Consider the following 14,753-nt stretch of genomic DNA (forward strand, 5'->3'; position numbering starts at 1 on the left):
CTTGAATTATGGGGCAGATTTTATTTCTGCTAATTCACAGCTTCTGGAATAAAATTTAGAATCAGCAAAGGCATAATAATTGGCTTTATCCTCTTTACTGCATGCGTGATGGTTTCCCTAGCTCTTGGATCAAGTTGTTGTGTGAGAGAGCCTCTTTATCTTGGGTGCACATGTAGAGATGTCCACATGGGGAGTTACTTCCATTTCTAAAGCATTATTTTGGCTGTCTATAAACTGTTCACAGCATACTGAAACATGAGGGCTTATTTGGCGATGCAGTTTTAACATTAACTCCTTTAGGAGAGGTGTTCTCACTGTCTACTGAAACTCAAAGTCAAATCAGTTTATGTGTCAGGCTGTTTTGGTTTTCATGTTATCTATGGAAGAGAAGCTCCTATTTTATTCTTTCTTCTCCCCAGTTCCAGTATTTTTCTTCTTTAAGAAGCTATTCAGAGACTCCTGCCACCCTCCCTTTGAACCCATAGTCTGATCTTTTCTCACATTTCCATCCTAGTACACCTTCCTTCTGGTAGAACCCTTTAGCTACAGAGCCCAAGGCATTAGAGTGTAGCAGAATACTATTCTGCTGCCAGCTCTCACCATGTGACCTCATGTTAGCAAACTCTAAGCATTTTCTCTAGCAGAAATTGAAGAACAAAATTCTTGAACTGGTTCTAGATTCTTCTCTGAAATTGGCTTTTATTTCAATACATATATAATTTATTTGACTTACATTGACTGTGTATAATACAATAGGTATGGTTTAGGCTCTTGGGATAGAAGTAAATATGAGTCCTAGGGGCGCCTGGGTGGCGCAGTCGGTTAAGCGTCCGACTTCAGCCAGGTCATAATCTCGCGGTCCGTGAGTTCGAGCCCCGCGTCAGGCTCTGGGCTGATGGCTCGGAGCCTGGAGCCTGCTTCCGATTCTGTGTCTCCCTCTCTCTCTGCCCCTCCCCCGTTCATGCTCTGTCTCTCTCTGTCCCAAAAATAAATAAAAAACGTTGAAAAAAAAATTAAAAAAAAAAAATGAGTCCTAGCCTTTAAATTATTCCAGTATAACTGTGGGGGTGGGGGGAGGCAAAGCTTCCTGTGTAATTTTAATGATGTTGAGTGCTGTAGTAGAGTTGTGAACAAAGTATGAAGAGTATATATGAAAGAGTAATTAATTTTGCTCAGGGATGACCTAGGAATTGTGTTCTGAAGTGTAGTAGGTAGACAAGATGGGGAAAGCCATTCCAGAAAGAGGAAATTGAATGAGCAAGCAGGAATGCACAAGACTTGTTAATAGGCTAGTATATCCAGGATATAGGGTAGATTGTGAAAGGTGATTAGCCACAAGATTAGAGAGTTGGGTTTTATCCAAAATAATTTTAAATAAGGTACTGAGACATCAAACTCATATATTAGGAAAGTAATTCTGGAGGCATTATAGAAGCTAAATTAGAAAAGAGTGAGTTGGCAAACAAGGGCTTTAAGATTTATTTTAATAGTCTATGATTCTGGTTCCTAAATACAGTGGATTACCTAGAGAATGTACCAAGAATATAGCCCCATACATTGAGTTCCTAATGTCAGATTTGTGTTTTTCATTTCTTGTGTTTCTGGTTGGTTCCTTTTCAAATCTGCTATATCACTTTTTACAGTTTACAGTTCCCTGCTGAAATTTCAAGCTTGGCCTTTATCTCCTTAAACATAGTAAGTATAGTTGTTTCATAGCCTGTGTCTGATAACTCCAGTGTCTGGAAATTCTATAGGTCTGTTTGTATTGAAAATCATTTCTGCTAGTTTTTGTCAGATGCTGTTTTATCTCTGTGTGTGCCTAGTTACCTTTGCTTGGGTCCTGGATATAATATTTGAAACACTGTACGTAAAAAACAATTTGAAGGCTCAGGTGGTATCATCCTTGAGAGATTTGAATTTATGTCTCTCAAGTACCTGATGGCACTAGCTATTTAGTTTTTTCATTCATCAAGACGAGGCAGAGTTCTGATGCAGTCTGTTTTGGACATTTTTCTTACTGAGTTGAAAAAGTTTTTTGATTGTTAAACCAACTTATTCCTGGGATAAACTCCCAATTAGCCACAGTTGTTACCCATTTGGTGTATTGCTGGGTTTGGTTTACATATGTATTTCTTAAATTGATAAACTACTTTTTGAATAGTTTTGGATTCATAGCAAAATTGAGCAGAAAGTACAGAGAGTTCCTATATATGTCCGGTCCAGACACGTGCACAACCTCTCCCTCTGTTGACATCCTGTACCACAGTGTGGTACATTTGTTACATTCAGTGACTCTACACTGACCCATCATAATCACCCAAAGTTATAGTTTACATTAGGGTGTACTCTTGGTGTTGTATGTTCTATGGGTTTTGACAGATGTATAATGACATTATAGTAGCATATGGAATATTTTCACTGCCCTAAATCCTCTCTGCTCTGCCTGTTCATCCTAACCAGCACCCCAACCCCTTGGCAACCAATTATCTTTTTATTGTCTCCATAGTTTTCCTTTTCCAGAATGTCGTATGATTGGCATCATTCAGTATGCAGCCTTTTCAGTTTGGCTTCTGTCACTTAGCAATATGCATTTTAGTTTCCTTCATGTCTTTTCATTGCTCAGTAGCTCATTTCTTTTTAGTGCTGAATAATACTCAGTTGTGTGCATGTGCCATAGTTCATTTATCTATTGTCTGGATGTACCATAGTTCGTTTACTTACTGAAGGACATTTGGGTTGCTCCCAAATTTTGGCAGTAATGAATAAGCTGCTGTAAAACATCCATGAGCAGGTTTTTTCTTTTTCTTTTTTTTTTTTTTTTAATGGGTATAAGTTTTCATTTCATTTGGGTAAATGCCAAGGATTCCGATTGCTGGATCAATATGGTAAGAGTTATGTTTAATTTTGTAATAAACAGCCAAACTGTCTTCCAAAGTGGTTATACCATTTTGCATTCCCATCAGCAGTGAGTAAGAGTTCCTGTTGCTCCACATCCTCACCAGCATTTGGTGTTGTCGGTGTTTTGGATTTTGACCATTCTAGTAGGTGTGCGGTGGTATCTTACTGTTATTTTAACTTGCAGTTCTCTAGTAGCATGTGAGATGGAACATCTTTTCTTATGTTTACTTGTTATCTGTATATCTTCTTTAGTGAGGTATCTCTTGAGATCTTTTACCATTTTTTAATTTGGTTGTTCATTTTATAACAATAAGAACAACCCAATAGACAAATTTTAAGAGTTTTTTGTTTATTTTGGCTAAATATGCTGTTCTTTATCAGAGGTATCTTTTGCAAGTATTTCCTGTCAGTTTGTGGCTTGTTTTCTCATTCTCTTACATCATCTTTTACAGAGCAAAAGTTTTTCATTTTAATAAAGCTTGCTTCTCAATGATTTCTTTCATGGATTGTGCTTTTGGTGTTACAGCAAAAAAAAAATCATTACCATGACTAAAGTCATTTACATTTTCTTCTGCCTTCTAGGGAGTTTTATAACTTTTTGTTTTACATTTATGTCAAGTTACTTTTTGTGAATAGTGTAAGGTCTATGTCGAGATTCATTTCATTTTTTTGCATGTGGATATCCAGTTATTCACTGTTTGTTAAGAAGACTTTGTTTGATTGTGTTGCCTTTGCTCCTTTATCAAAGATTAGTCGACTATTTTTGTGGGACAATTTCTAGACTGTTTCTTCTGTCTCATTGATCTGTCTCTCTTGTCAATACCACACTATCTTGATTATTGTCGCTTTCTTGTAAGTCTTGAAGGCAGGTAGTATGAGTCTTCCAACTGTATTCTTCTTCATTACTGAGTTTGCGGTTCTGGGTCTTTTGCCTCTACATATAAACTTCAGAGTCACTTTGTTAATATCCACAAAATAACTTGCCAGGATTTTGAGTGAGATTGTGTTCAATCTGTAAATTTGGGAAGAATTGACATCTTGGCAATACTGACTCTTCCTAACTATAAACATGGCATATCTCCCCATTTACTTAGTTCTTCTTTGATATCTTTCATCAGAGTTTTGTAATTTTCCCCATGTACATCTTGTACATATTTTATTAGATTTATACCTAAGTATTTCATTTCCTTGGATACTAATGTGTTTATGTGTTTTAATTTTTAAATTCCATTTTTTTATTGCTAGAACATAGGGAAGCAATTGACTTTCATTGTATCCTACAACCTTGCTATAATCTCTTGTTAGTTAGTTCTAGGCATTGTCTATTCTTTCAGATTTTCTACAATGATGATCTTTTAAAAATTTCATTAGTGGTTTCCCTAGAGTTTGCAATATGATTTTATTTCCTGCTAGTCCAAGTTCATTTTCAAGGAACACATACTATTTCACAAATAGTGCCAAGTACTTTATCATATAATCAAATCCTTCTCCTTCTATCCTTTGTATCCTTGCTGTAATTCATTTCATTTATATATGAGCATATATACTTAAAGATGTATGTGTATATACACACACAAATATACATATTTATAAATACAGATGTAATTGGATATGTCATTATTTTGAACAAGCTGTTATCTGTTAGATCAGTTAAGAATAATAAAAATAATAAATTTTTATAGTATTTTTTAATGTTTATTTTTAAGAGAGAAAGACACACAGAGCACAATCGGGGGAGTGGCAGTGAGAGAGGGAGACACAGAATCCGAAGCAGGCTCCAGGCTCTGAGCTGTCAGCACAGAGCCCAACGTGGGGCTCGAACCCGTCAACCATGAGATTACAACCTGAGCCAAAGTCAAACGCTTAACCGCAACTGAGCCATCCAGACACCCCTAAAAATAATAATTTTTATTTTACCATTATATATTCCTTCCTGATGCTCTTCCTTTCTTTGTATACAAACAAGTTTCTGATCTATATCATTTTCCTCCTCTCTAAAGAGCATCTTTTAACATTTCTTGCAAGACAGAGCTTATTGATAACAAATTCCTTTAATTTTTGTTTGAAAAAGTCTTTATGTCTCTATTTCTTTAATTTCCTTTTGAAAGATCATTTAGCAGAATACAAAATTTAAGTCATCACATTTTTTGTTCCAACACTTTAAATATTTCTTTCTTCTTGCATGATTTCTAAGAAGTTGAATGTAATTCTTTCCTTCTTTATAGGGAAAGAGGCTCCTCCCCCCACCCCCCAGTGATTCTTTAAAGATTTTTTCTTTATGTTTGGTTTTCTGTTGTTTAAATATGATCTGCCTATGTATAGTTTCTTAGGCATTTATTCTGCTTGGTGATCTGTAGTTTGGTGTTGACATTAATTTGGGGAAATTCCTAGTTATCATTGTTTCAAATATTGCTTCTCCTTTTTTCTCTTCTTTTGATATTCCCATTATACATATATTATATACCTTTTGTAGTTGTTCTGTAGTCCTTGGATATTCTGTTGAGTTTGTTTTTTCCAGTCTTTGTTTTTTTGTTTTTGTTTTTGGTTTTTTGTCAGTTTTGGAGGTTTCTATTAAGATATCCTCAGGCCCCGAGGCATTTGGGTGGCTCAGTTGGTTGAGCATCCGACTATGGCTCAGGTCATGATTTCATGGTTTGTGAGTTCAAGCCCTGTATCGGGCTCTGTGCTGACTACTCAGAGCCTGGAGCTTGCTGCTTCAGATAATGTGTCTCCCTCTCTCTCTGTCCCTCCCCTGCTCGTGCTCTGTCTCTCTCTCAAAAATAAATAAACATAAAAAGCAAAATCCTCAAGCCCAGAGATTCTTTCCTCAGCTGAGTCCCATCTACTTATCAGCCTATTTAAAGCATTCTTCATTTCTGTTGTAGGGCTTTAAAAAAATTTTTTATCTCTAGCATTTCTTTTTCACTCTTTCTTAGAGTTTCCACTTCTCTTACATTGCCCATCTGTACTTGCATGTTGTCTACTTTTTTTCATTAATATCTTTACCATATTAATCATAGTATTTAAAAAGTCTTTGCCTACTGCCTCCAACATTCCTGCTATATCTGACTCTGGTTCTGATGCTGCCTCAGCTTCTTAAAATTTTTTTTTTTTCAACGTTTTTTATTTATTTTTGGGACAGAGAGAGACAGAGCATGAATGGGGGAGGGGCAGAGAGAGAGGGAGACACAGAATCGGAAACAGGCTCCAGGCTCCGAGCCATCAGCCCAGAGCCTGACGCGGGGCTCGAACTCACGGACCGCGAGATCGTGACCTGGCTGAAGTCGGACGCTTAACCGACTGCGCCACCCAGGCGCCCCGCCTCAGCTTCTTTAAATTGTTTTTTTGCCCTTTATTTTGCCTCATAATTTTTTGTTGCACAGTGGACACAATGTTCTGAGTAAGAGGAACTGTAGTAAATAGACCTGTAGTAAATAGCAATGTAATAGTAATATGGTTTGGGGAGGGAAAGTTCTATACTCTTAAGATTAATTAGTAGTCTTTTGGTGATCTGGTGTTTTTGGGTTGTGAACTTGACCAGTACGTCTTAGTATCTGTCCCTGCTTAGGTGAGAGAGGATGGCCAGAGTGGGCTGGAGTTGGGTGTTTCCTTTCCCTTAGGTAAGTTAGGCCGTGGTAAGATAGTTTCTCCTGAAAACAGACCTTGTTAAGGAAAACAGATGCTCTAGAGTATTTCAGAATAGTTCCTTTCCCCTGCTACTGCTAGAAGCCTGAGGGATTTTTCTCTGATATTCACAGTGAGGACTTGGTAGAGTTCCTTTAGAGGTAAAACTCACAAAAGTATGTGAGATTGGGTCCTCTTGGAGTTTTAGTTCTTGCCCTGTCCACATTGAGCTTCCAGGAATTTTTCAATGATAGAATTATAGTTCATGTTTTCCAACCCTGGCATTTGTTCCCACAGAGGTTTTTGCTCATGGTTTTCTGTCACGTTTCTGTATATCCACCTATCTGTCTCCATATTTTGGTCACACCTTGCCCTGTGACCTGACTTCTCTGATGGCTCTAAGAAAAATCAATAATTTTTTTAGTTTGCTTGACTTTTTTATTTTTAGAATGGAGTGGCAGCTTCTAAGCCTCTTACATGCTGGACCAGAAACCACAAGTCAATTTGCTAATATTTTGTTATGGATTTTCATTTGAGATACTGGTTTATAATTTTTTTTATGTTTATTTTTGAGAGAGAGAGACAGACAGAGCTGAAGTGGGGAAGGGGCAGAGAGAGAGAGACCTAGAATTCAAAGCGGGCTCTAGGCTCTGAGCTGTCAGTACAGAGCTGATGTGGGGCTCCAACCCACGAGCTGCAAGATTATGACCTGAGCTCAAGTCAGATGCTTAACCAACTGAGCCCCCCCAGGTGCTCCTGTAATTTTCTTTTAACACCTTTGTTTGAATTTGGTTTTGGGATAATGCTGGCCATCATTGAATGCGTTGAGAATGATTTTCCCCCCTATTATGAAAGAATTTGTGCAGAACTGATGTTATTTCTTCCTTAAATGTTTGATAGAATTTGCCAGTGAAATTATCAAAGGCAAAGTTGCTCAACCTCAGTGCTGTCGACATTTTAGGCCTTGTAATTGTTGTGTGGACTTCCCTCTGTAATGTAGGATATTTACCACCATTCCAGCCTCTACCCACTAGATGCCAGTAGCCACGCTCCACCCCCCTCCCAAGTCATGGCAACCAGAAGTGTCTAAATGTTGCCAGTGTTTGCTGGGGGCCAAAGTCGACTCTAGTTGAGAACCACGGACATAAACCAAACATGAAGGTTTGTTGTTGTTGAATAAATTTTTAGATACAAATTTATAGGGGCACCTGGGTGGCTCAGTCAGTTAAGTGGCCCATTCTTGATTTCGGCTCAGGTCATGATCTCATGGTTCATGAGAATGAGCCCCATTTTGGGCAGGCTTCACGCTGACAGAGCCTACTGGGATTCTCTCTCCCTCTCTCTCTGCCCCACTGCTGCTCATGCACGCATGTGCACTCTCTCTAAATAAATAAACTTAAAAAATATATATGTATATATAAATTTTAATTGATATAGGGCTATGAAGTTTTTCTTTTTGAGTCAGTTTTGGTGCATGTCTTTCAAGAGATTTTTACATTTCATCTGTTGTTGAATTTGTTGGAATAAAATTGTTCATATTCTCTTATCCTATTAATGTTTACTGGATATGTGATATGAATATGAATAGAGATTCTCTCTCTTACATTTCTGATTTTTGTAGTTTGTGTCTTCTCTTTTTTCTTGACTGGTTTTACCAGAAGTTTATCAATTGCATGGATTTTTTTTTTCTTTTTAGTTTATTTATTTTGAGACAGAGACAGCACAAGCTGGGGAGAGGCAGAGAGAGAGGAAGAGAGAGACTCCCAAGCAGGCTTTGCACTGCCAGCACAGAGCTTAATGTGGGGCTCAAACTCATGAAACTGTGAGATCATGACCTAAGTTGAAACAAAGAGTTGGACGCTTAACCGACTGAGCCACCACCCAGGCTCTCCAATTGCACTGATTTTTTTAAAAAAATGTATATTTATTTATTTTGAGAGAGAGAGGAAGAGAGAGAGAATGAATGAGGGAGGACAGAGATATTTAAAATAAAGTTATTTACTTTAAAAAATCAGCAATGAGGCACCTGGGTGGCTCGGTTGAGTGTCTGACTCTTGATTTTGGCTCATATCATGATCTCAAGGTCGTGGGGTCCAGCCCCTCATTGGGCTGCACATTGGGATGCATGCTGAGCCTTAGAATCTGCTTCAGATTCCCTCTCTCTCCCTCTGCCCCCTCCCCAGCTCCCCGCTCATACATGCTCTAAAATAAAATAAAATAAATACCTTTAGTTTCATAGATTTTTACCTCTTCTTTCTGTTTTTTATTTCATTTATTTCTGTTGTTCATTGTTTACTTCTTTGCTCTTGCTTTAGAGTTCTTTTTCTCTAGTTTTTTAAGATGCATCATTGATTTTAGGGCTTTCATCCTTTTAATGTAAGTGTATGAAGCTATAAATTTTTTTTTTTAATTTTTTTAACCTTTATTTATTTTTGAGACAGAGAGAGACAGAGCATGAACGGGGGAGGGTCAGAGAGAGGGAGACACAGAATCTGAAACAGGCTCCAGGCTCTGAACTGTCAGGACAGAGCCTGACGTGGGGCTCGAACTCGCGGACTGCGAGATCACGACCTGAGCCGAAGTCGGACGCTTAACCGACTGAGCCACCCAGGCGCCCCGAAGCTATAAATTTTATTGTAACCTTGCTTTAACTGTGTTCCACAGGTTTCATTATTTTCATTTTTCATTCCATTTAAAATGTTTTCTCTTTCTGTTATTTATTTTACTAATGATTATTTAGAAGTGTTTTTTTAATTTTCAGGTTTTTCAGAATTTGCCAGAAAAGTTTCTATAAATGATTTTTAATTTAATTCCATTATGGTCATAAAATATACATTATGCAGTTACAGTCCTTTTCAATTTGAGACTTGTTTTGTTTTTTTTTTTTTTTTTTTACTTTTTTCCCCCAATGTTTATTTTTGAGAGACAGAGTATGAGTGGGGGAGGGGCAGAGAAGGAGACACAGAATCCGAAGCAGACTCCAGGCTCTGAGCTGTCAGCACAGAGCCCGATGTGGCGCTTGAAACCGCAAACCATGAGATCATGACCTGAGCCGAAGTCAGACGCTCAACCCAACTGAGCCACCCAGGCACACTGAGACTTGTTTTATGCCCAGGACATAGCTTGTCTTAGTGAATATTCCTTGTGCACTTGGGAAGATTGTGTATTCTGAAGACGCTGGGGGAGCATTCTATAAATGTCAGTTAGGTCATGTTGGAAGATAGTGTTGTTTGAGGGGCGCCTCGGTGGCTCAGTCGGTTAAGCACCCGACTTCAGCTCAGGTCATGATTTCGCGGTCTGTGAGTTCGAGCCCCGCGTCGGGCTCTGTGCCCAACAGCTCAGAGCCTGGAGCCTGCTTCAGATTCTGTCTCCCTCTCTCTCTGACCCTCCCCTGTTCATGCTGTGTAGCTCTCTGTCTCAAAAATAAATAAACGTTAAAAAAAAAAAAAAAAAGATAGTGTTGTTTGAGTCCTATATAATTTTGCTGATTTTGTTTGTTCTATGAATTACTGAGACAGTAGTAATAAAATCTCCACCATAATCTACTTCTCCGTTTCTCCTTTTGCTCCATGTGTTTTGAAGCTTTGTTTTTGTCTTCTTGCTGAATCAACCTATTAAATTTTTGTCTGACTTTGGCCACTGCAGCTTGCTTTCAGTTAGTGTTTGCATGATATTTGTTTTTCTATCCTTTTTCTTTTTATTGATCTTTATATTTAAAGTGGGTTTCTTATATAACATATATTTAAATATTTTGTATACTGTTTGGTAAGTTTTGCTTTTTATAAATGAATGTCATTTAATGTCGTTATCGATGTGACTCTTTTTTGAATTTACCATTTTGCTATTTCTTTTCAAATCGTTCCATCTGGTCTTTGTTTCTTTTTTTCTTTTTTCCTGCCTTCTTTTGGATTAAGTGAGTATTTTTAGTACTCCATTTTCTTTCCATTAGTTTATTACATATACTTTTGTTTTAGATTTTCAGTGGTTGACTTGACAGTTCTCAAATGTTTTAATTTCACAACTCCTTTGGATTTGTAGTTATTAGTAAGACCTCAAAGACTTTTTGCTTCAGGTGATTATCAGTTCTTATACCCAAAATTAAAACTGAAATGAAGTATTTATTCATTTAAAATAATGATAATAAAGTCATTACATGGTAGTGTAAGTAACATGTTAACTCTGTTTTACAAGTATGTTAAAACTAGTGGGAAGAGTGACATTATTTTACATTTTTTTCATATCTCTTCAAAGTCTGGTTTAATAAAGAAGGCTGGCTGCTTTCAATTTCTTGCTATATGTTATTTTAGATTACATGTGTGAAGAAATCGGGCTTCAAACAGATAATGAGACAGTGTTAAAAAAACAAAATTCAGCCGATCTAATTGGCTTTATTTAAGTGATTTATGAATTGAATAGCATCCCATTCAGCAAGTAGAGGGGAACTCTGAGGAGTTGTATAAAAATGGAGGGTTTTTATAGGAAAGAGAGTAGTGGGTCAAGATGTTATTAGCAAAAGAAAAGAAAGGATTGTTTTAGGCCTGGTTGCCTTTCTTTAGGGAAGAAAGACCCTTAAGGGGTCTTATCATGCAGATTACTTCATCTTCCTTTAGGGGAATGGTGAGGGCCCATGTGACAGATTACCTCTTTGGTGCTGAGCAGAAAATTCCTGACCAATTATACTAAGTTTCTGGGGCAGGTGGAAACGGTAGTCAGGTTAGGTCAAGTCATTGAGTGGCCTAAGTGACTCCATTTTGGGCCTGTGGTTTTCTTTTTAACAACTGTAAAGGGAGGAGCATTTTAATAGCCTTTTCAGATAATTGTGGATATTCTTTGGTACATTCAGACTCATCAAGTGGTAGTTTCTTAAAGGTAAGTTATATTGTGGAACCTGAAACTTTATAACTCTGTTACATTAAAATCCATTGGTCTCTCTTGCACTTTGGATGTTTTTCTCTGTATGTGGTTTCATAATATCACACATTGATCATTTGGAAGATACTGGTTTACTATATTGCAGATCATTTCAATGTTGTAACATTTTCTTATACAGTTTTTAACAATTACAGTAATATCACCACCGATTTCATCTGAAAATTTTATTGGAAACTGTCAAACAGATGGTGGCATTTACAGGTTTTGCAGAATTTTAGTTTGACTTGAAAGGTTGACTTATATTGTTGGCAATAATTACTTTCAGTTGCTTTCCTTGAAATCACTAGATCACTTTATCCTTTTTTGTTTGTTTTAATAAACTTTATGTCGGAATTGCTTTAGATTTATAGAAGGTTGAGAAGAAAGTACAGAGAATTCCTATATAGTCATTAATTTTTCATTAATGCTAATATTACTTGCATTATTCTGGACTTTTGTCAAAACTAAGAAACTAACATTGGTATACTGCTGTTAACTGAACTCCAGACTTCATTTGGATTTCACCAGTTTTTCTACTTATGTCCTTTTACTGTTTCAGGATCCAATTCAGAATACTACATTGTATTTTGTTATAACGTTTCTACGTCTTTTTGCCCTTTGACAGTTTCTCAATCTTTCCTTGTTTTTATGCCCTTGACGCTTTTGAGAGGTCAGATATTTTCATGTATGTTGCTAAAAGAAAAACTCCACTATTTTTTCTCTACCCTCAATATTTCTGACACCAACTGTGTAGAATTTTTCCCCTATTCTGACCAATTTTTTTTTTTTTCAACGTTTTTTATTTATTTTGGGGACAGAGAGAGACAGAGCATGAACGGGGGAGGGGCAGAGAGAGAGGGAGACACAGAATCGGAAACAGGCTCCAGGCTCTGAGCCATCAGCCCAGAGCCCGACGCGGGGCTCGAACTCACGGACCGTGAGATCGTGACCTGGCTGAAGTCGGACGCTTAACCGACTGCGCCACCCAGGCGCCCCTCTGACCAATTTTTTGATGCCGGCTGGGTGTCTTACAATTCAGTTCAATTCTGACACTATTTACCTGGAGTGAGGGTCAGATTCCACAGGTTAAGAGCTCAGCCCTACAAGACAGCCTCTCACTTTTTTTTTTATTAAAAATTTTTTAATGTTTTCATTTATTTTAGAGAGAGAGAGAGACAGAGTGTGAGTGGGAGAGGGGCAGAGGGAGACAGACACAGAATCTGAAGCAGGCTCCAGGCTCTGAGCTGTCAGCATAGAGCCCAACGCAGGGCTTGAACTCACAAGTGGTGAGATCATAACCTGAGCTGAAGTTGGATGCTCAACTGACTGAGCCACCCAGGTGCCCCTTTTTAAAATTTTTTTTAATGTTTATTTTTGAGAGAGAGACAGACAGCCGGAGTTGGGGGAGGGGGGGGGGAGGGGGAACGGGACAGAGAGGGAAATACAGAATCCGAAGCAGGCTCCAGGCTCTGAGCTGACAGCACAGAGCCTGACATGTTACAGAAACTGGTCTGGATCACCAAGCAGAAGAACCAAGAGACACTAGGAGATCTTGGAAGGCAGGAGATTTATTTTATACTGGTGGGCTCAGAGGAGATTACTCTCCAGAGGTCTGAGCTTCGAGCATAAGCAGAGGGGACAATATACGGTCTGTTCTAGCCTGGCAAGCAGGGTGGGAAGAAAAACCCAGTAGTAAGAAAAACCCGGAAGGGGAGTCTTCAGGCAGGGACTGGAATTCCCCTATCAGTCTTGTCAGCCATCTTATAACAGATTTTTCTCTATCAGCGTGGGGCTGAAACTCAGGAACTTTGAGATCATGACCTGAGTCGAAGTCAGATGCTTAATTGACCGAGCCACCCAGGCGCCCCAACTGCCTCCCAGTTCTGAAGCCAATTGCAAGTTCAGGCTTCTAGTACTTCTGACCAAAGAACTATAGACCAAAGAATTGCAGACTCCCAGGATTCCTTCCTTGGGTTTGATAATTTGCTAGAATGACTCACAGAACTCAGGAAAACAGATTACTTACTAAGATTGCCAGTTTATTATAAAAGGATACAACTCATGAATAATCATATGAAAGAGATACATAGAGCAAGGTATATGGAAGGGGCATGGAGCATCCATGATCTCTCCAGGTGCATCACTTCCTACATGCCCGTATGTTCACTAACACAGAAACACTCTGAGCCGTTTGTTAGAGTTTTGGGGGGAGTCTTCATTGTGTAGGCATAATGGATTGAATCATTGGTCATTAGTGATTGACTCAACCTCCAGCACCTCTCCCCTCTCCAGAGATGGGGGGTGGGGGTGGGGGTGGTGGGGAGGGGGCTGAAAGTTCTAACCCTGTCAGTACTTGGTCTCCCTGACAACCAGCTCTGATCCTGAGGATATCCAGGAGACTTCAGCTATCACCTCATTAGCATACTAAAAGCCACTTTTTTAGGAGATTGCAAGGGTTTTAGGAGCTGTGTGCCAGGAAACAGACCAAATATATGTGTTTATTATGTCACGTCTACAGTTTGGGTTTGTTTGATGATTTCCCCATGACTTGACTGGGGTTATGTTTTTTGTTTGTTTGTTTGTTTTGGAGGAATACCATGGAGATGAAGTGCCTACTTTATACAAATTTGAGGAAATGTCTACCAGATACTCAATTCTGAATAACTATACTTGCTATCAGTTTTTCTTTTAATTAAAAATAGTGCCCATAATAAAAGAGGTTTGTCCAGTTTGTCACTCAAATAACTGGACAAATGCTTTTTCTCTAGACAACCATTGTACTTCGTGTGCAGCAGAAGTTCCTTATGTATATGTCTCCTTTTATCACATAGAATATTAAAGAGATGTTAATTATATTAAACCTTGACCTATAATAAGTGATATTTACTGTTTAATCATAGACATTCTTAAACTGGCCAGACCTACTCTATCTATTCCCCTTTAGTTTTTTAACTTTGAGTGCATGCCACAGAGAATACAGTGATTAGTAGTAGTTTCGTGCCATTGCCTTGATTTGTGCTAGTTATATTTAACATTGCTTTAGCACCATTAGAGCTCATGTTAGTACGTTGACAAACTATTAAGAATACAGATTTGACTTTACAGACTCCGTGGAAGCATCTCTGGGACATTGTTGAGAACTGATGAAGTTGGGTTTGTGATACTTTATCACAATCTACTCTCAATTTGAATACAATGTAATAACAGTATATTGCCATTCTTTCCCTTCTGATTTTTCTGCTGTAAACCCCTTAATAAATTGATAATATTTTTGCTCTAAGTAGTCATATATCCTTTAACATTTTTAAATTCTTCATGTC

At 38.1% G+C, this 14,753-nt stretch overlaps 1 protein-coding gene across 5 annotated transcripts in view; it reads left to right on the forward strand.

The window, feature by feature from the left end:
• Nucleotides 1-14,753, forward strand: part of TBC1D12 (TBC1 domain family member 12) — a 108,909-nt gene that overhangs the window by 40,319 nt on the left and 53,837 nt on the right. Inside the window, exon 1 of one of the 5 annotated variants that reach the window (XM_058697229.1) lies at nucleotides 1,644-1,695. The exons of the other annotated variants lie outside the window; for them this stretch is intronic. The gene's annotated coding sequence lies outside the window, so the exon portion shown is untranslated. Of the gene's footprint in view, nucleotides 1-1,643; nucleotides 1,696-14,753 lie in introns of those variants that run through there. 5 annotated transcript variants of the gene reach the window in all.

Source organism: Neofelis nebulosa, chromosome 13, assembly GCF_028018385.1.
Source record: "Neofelis nebulosa isolate mNeoNeb1 chromosome 13, mNeoNeb1.pri, whole genome shotgun sequence".
NCBI lineage: Eukaryota > Metazoa > Chordata > Mammalia > Carnivora > Felidae > Neofelis > Neofelis nebulosa.